This window comes from Schistocerca piceifrons, unplaced genomic scaffold, assembly GCF_021461385.2.
Source record: "Schistocerca piceifrons isolate TAMUIC-IGC-003096 unplaced genomic scaffold, iqSchPice1.1 HiC_scaffold_1044, whole genome shotgun sequence".
Lineage (NCBI taxonomy): Eukaryota > Metazoa > Arthropoda > Insecta > Orthoptera > Acrididae > Schistocerca > Schistocerca piceifrons.
In genome coordinates, this window is record NW_025726846.1 from 57,501 (window position 1) to 62,500 (window position 5,000).

Consider the following 5,000-nt stretch of genomic DNA (forward strand, 5'->3'; position numbering starts at 1 on the left):
TTCCAATATGCGACATTCCCGCTGTCCCTATACATGAGCCGCGACCTGTACCACTTACGAGCGAGAGACGCGATCGCGTTGCTCACTGTACGGCGTCCGATACCGAGCCATCAGCATGTCGGTCCCCATGCGCGTTGCACTCGCACTCGCAGTCGCAAAAACGTGGGGCAAATATATTACGCGGAAGAGCTATAACAGACCGAGCCCCACTGCATGGGGGGAGTCTTTGTCACTAATGTACACAGATGGAACATTTTGGACTGGAACCAGATTACCCGTACACACGGCGCTGATTAGTAATCAATGCAGAGCCATCAAACTACAGCAAATATACACAACTGTCCGTATACATGCTGAAAGAGTCTGCCCACAATGGGAACCACACGTCAGCCAGACACTCTGATCACGCACCACTCTCTGCTTCTAACAGGCGCACATACAATATGTAAGCACCAGCATGGAACAACATCCAGTGCATCTTCTCCGCCACATTACACAATCCACACTATCACAACCAGACCAGGAGGTCCATGCGGAAAATACAATATCCCAGCCTTTCGACATCCACCATTGCGCAGACCAGGCACCAACACCCACACATGTCCTATACAACGGTGCACCCAACATCACAATAGTACCTCCTGTCACAGCGCACAAACAATGACATGAGTCAAAGACACAGGTCTCACACAAGCATAGAATTGGAGCGCCGCCTCTAATAAGCCAAAGGTGCATCCTGACGTGACAAATCTGATCATGTCACAAGCATTCACTTACTATAATCACTATCAACGAACCTGCCGCCCCCGCCCCCCCCCCCCCCTACACCTTTCCTTACAACAACGTGTAACCTAACCTAACCTAACCTAACCTATGTTGTACCTTAACCTAACCTATGTTGTACCTTAACCTAACCTATGTTGTACCTTAACCTAACCTATGTTGTACCTTAACCTAACCTATGTTGTACCTTAACCTAACCTATGTTGTACCTTAACCTAACCTATGTTGTACCTTAACCTAACCTATGTTGTACCTTAACCTAACCTATGTTGTACCTTAACCTAACCTATGTTGTACCTTAACCTAACCTATGTTGTACCTTAACCTAACCTATGTTGTACCTTAACCTAACCTATGTTGTACCTTAACCTAACCTATGTTGTACCTTAACCTAACCCATGTTGTACCTTAACCTAACCCATGTTGTACCTTAACCTAACCCATGTTGTACCTTAACCTAACCCATGTTGTACCTTAACCTAACCCATGTTGTACCTTAACCTAACCCATGTTGTACCTTAACCTAACCCATGTTGTACCTTAACCTAACCCATGTTGTACCTTAACCTAACCCATGTTGTACCTTAACCTAACCCATGTTGTACCTTAACCTAACCCATGTTGTGCCTTAACCTAACCCATGTTGTGCCTTAACCTAACCCATGTTGTGCCTTAACCTAACCCATGTTGTGCCTTAACCTAACCCATGTTGTGCCTTAACCTAACCCATGTTGTGCCTTAACCTAACCCACGTTGTGCCTTAACCTAACCCACGTTGTGCCTTAACCTAACCCACGTTGTGCCTTAACCTAACCCATGTTGTGCCTTAACCTAACCCATGTTGTGCCTTAACCTAACCCATGTTGTGCCTTAACCTAACCCATGTTGTGCCTTAACCTAACCCATGTTGTGCCTTAACCTAACCCATGTTGTGCCTTAACCTAACCCATGTTGTGCCTTAACCTAACCCATGTTGTGCCTTAACCTAACCCACGTTGTGCCTTAACCTAACCCACATTGTGCCTTAACCTAACCCACGTTGTGCCTTAACCTAACCCATGTTGTGCCTTAACCTAACCCATGTTGTGCCTTAACCTAACCCATGTTGTGCCTTAACCTAACCCATGTTGTGCCTTAACCTAACCCACGTTGTGCCTTAACCTAACCCACGTTGTGCCTTAACCTAACCCACGTTGTGCCTTAACCTAACCCACGTTGTGCCTTAACCTAACCCACGTTGTGCCTTAACCTAACCCACGTTGTGCCTTAACCTAACCCACGTTGTCCCCTAAAGTAACCCACGTTGTCCCCTAACGTAACCCACGTTGTCCCCTAACGTAACCCATGTTGTCGCCTAAACCTGCTCTGTAATTGTTATACGACTCGTTCAATTAGTGTAGTGTTGCCCACCCGCAACCCTCGCAATATAGTTCGCTACTCGCACTGCCCGCTCCCCTGTGTATCGCTTCATGTTAAACACCTTGCAAGTCTTGCTGACTTTCCACATGCTCCTGCTGTACACTGTAATGTGGATGGCAGCAGGACGTACATGCCGCCCCTCCCCACGTCCCCACCTTGCCCCCCTGCCTTCGCAAGCTGGTTGGTGAGAAGTTTGCATGTTCAATGCCCTTCGCATGCGACGTACTCAGGCTACGTTGTGGTGCGGCCTGTGTCAACCGTCCGCTAATGTCGTACGCGTAAACCACAATCTGTACTGCACATTCGTCCTTATGTACCGAATGATACATCGTGGCACATGTGTGACCGTACAACGACTGCGCCCAAAAACGGCGGACCATACAGTGCAAATATTGTGCACGCAGCTACGTGTCGTCTCCCTATGAGAGCTGGATTGCAGTGTGGTACGCCATAGAGACGTGTGGGAGGAACGGACGCCGTGGATGGCGATCAGCATGAGCTGTCTGTTGATGTATTCGGACCTAGTCGTCTCTCCTCACACACCGTGATGGCATGGTGCACCGCGTTCCATATCTGCGACATGCTACAGAGGCCGGTTGACAGTCGTTCGAGCAATGGACATCGCATACGTACGGGGGCCACCTTCCACGTATTGTCTAGGCGTGCACATTTTGTTGCGTGTATGTGGGCAGACGTAGTGTGGCGTGACACCTGACACAGGCATGCAATAATCGTTGAAGTTGCAAATGGCGATGGACGCCTGCGTTTTCTGGTGAAGTTACGCAAATGAACAAATGGTAACCTGTTGTGGTGCGGTTGTTCTCGCTAGGGGTGAATCGGTGATGGCGACGATAGGTTGAGGTACGAACCGGTTGTTCCAGCGATACCCACCATGCCGACGAAACTGAACGGCATCTGGGTGTGAAGCGATACGCGGCGGTGGCTGGGTGGGACCGTCCCCGGCCGGTGAGGGGGCGCCTCCCGGCGTGCTGGCCGCGCGGTGCGTGGGCGCACGCGCTACAGCCGGCTGGTGGGGGCGGCCAGTGGCAGGCGCGCCGGCCGACGGACGCGGCAGGCGTCGCAGCTGCGCGCCGGCGCACCCTGCGCGCGGCGCCGTGCGGCCAAAGTAGGTCCTCGCGGGCCCGGTGCGAAGCGCGGTGGACATCTTCAGTGTGCTGGTCCGATTGAGGACTGTGTGCGTTGAGGATGCGCCGCCGCCCGGCGCTCGGCGCCGCGACGCCGTCTGCTGCTCGGTCGCCCCAGCGGTTCTCGCTGGTGGTTTGTATCGCAGCTGTGCGGATGTGTTGGCGCGTGCGCTGTGCTGGGAGAGTTCGCTTCGGCACCCAAGTGGGGCTTTTGTCCTTCTGTGGCGCTGGCGTTGGAGCTGCCGGTCACCGTAGGTGGCGCGTGTTGTCTCCCGCCGGCAATGCCACGACAGCACGCTCCCGGGCCTCTGTCGGCAGCGGCAAGCTCAGTTGGGAGCACGGGTGGTCGCACCGAAAGCGTCTACTCGCCTAACTCCGGGCGATTGCGCCTCTCTCGAACCCGACCAAGTACTTGGGACGGCGCTGCGCGCCGCCGGGACCTGAGAGGGTTTCGAGGTGTATTGTGCAGGGGAGCTCAGCCTCCTCCTGTTTGCAGAATGATTGAGCGGACGCTTGCGTGTTCGCGCGGGCCCCCGGGACACACTCCCGGGCGGCCGGCTGCTCAGCTCTAGTTGACGCAGCTCCCTGGTTGATCCTGCCAGTAGTCATATGCTTGTCTCAAAGATTAAGCCATGCATGTCTCAGTACAAGCCGCATTAAGGTGAAACCGCGAATGGCTCATTAAATCAGTTATGGTTCCTTAGATCGTACCCACGTTACTTGGATAACTGTGGTAATTCTAGAGCTAATACATGCAAACAGAGTCCCGACCAGAGATGGAAGGGACGCTTTTATTAGATCAAAACCAATCGGTCGGCTCGTCCGGTCCGTTTGCCTTGGTGACTCTGAATAACTTTGGGCTGATCGCACGGTCCTCGTACCGGCGACGCATCTTTCAAATGTCTGCCTTATCAACTGTCGATGGTAGGTTCTGCGCCTACCATGGTTGTAACGGGTAACGGGGAATCAGGGTTCGATTCCGGAGAGGGAGCCTGAGAAACGGCTACCACATCCAAGGAAGGCAGCAGGCGCGCAAATTACCCACTCCCGGCACGGGGAGGTAGTGACGAAAAATAACGATACGGGACTCATCCGAGGCCCCGTAATCGGAATGAGTACACTTTAAATCCTTTAACGAGTATCTATTGGAGGGCAAGTCTGGTGCCAGCAGCCGCGGTAATTCCAGCTCCAATAGCGTATATTAAAGTTGTTGCGGTTAAAAAGCTCGTAGTTGGATTTGTGTCCCACGCTGTTGGTTCACCGCCCGTCGGTGTTTAACTGGCATGTATCGTGGGACGTCCTGCCGGTGGGGCGAGCCGAAGGCGTGCGACCGCCTCGTGCGTGCTCGTGCGTCCCGAGGCGGACCCCGTTGAAATCCTACCAGGGTGCTCTTTATTGAGTGTCTCGGTGGGCCGGCACGTTTACTTTGAACAAATTAGAGTGCTTAAAGCAGGCAAGCCCGCCTGAATACTGTGTGCATGGAATAATGGAATAGGACCTCGGTTCTATTTTGTTGGTTTTCGGAACCCGAGGTAATGATTAATAGGGACAGGCGGGGGCATTCGTATTGCGACGTTAGAGGTGAAATTCTTGGATCGTCGCAAGACGAACAGAAGCGAAAGCATTTGCCAAGTATGTTTTCATTAATCAAGA

The 5,000-nt window shown here is 52.6% G+C and overlaps 1 non-coding gene across 1 annotated transcript in view; it reads left to right on the plus strand.

The window, feature by feature from the left end:
• Positions 1 to 3,929: 3,929 nt before the first annotated feature.
• LOC124726105 overlaps positions 3,930 to 5,000 on the plus strand; it is a 1,909-nt gene continuing 838 nt past the window's right edge. The window contains exon 1 of the ribosomal RNA XR_007006716.1: positions 3,930 to 5,000. This exon is cut by the window's right edge and continues 838 nt beyond it. This is a non-coding gene — a ribosomal RNA (small subunit ribosomal RNA).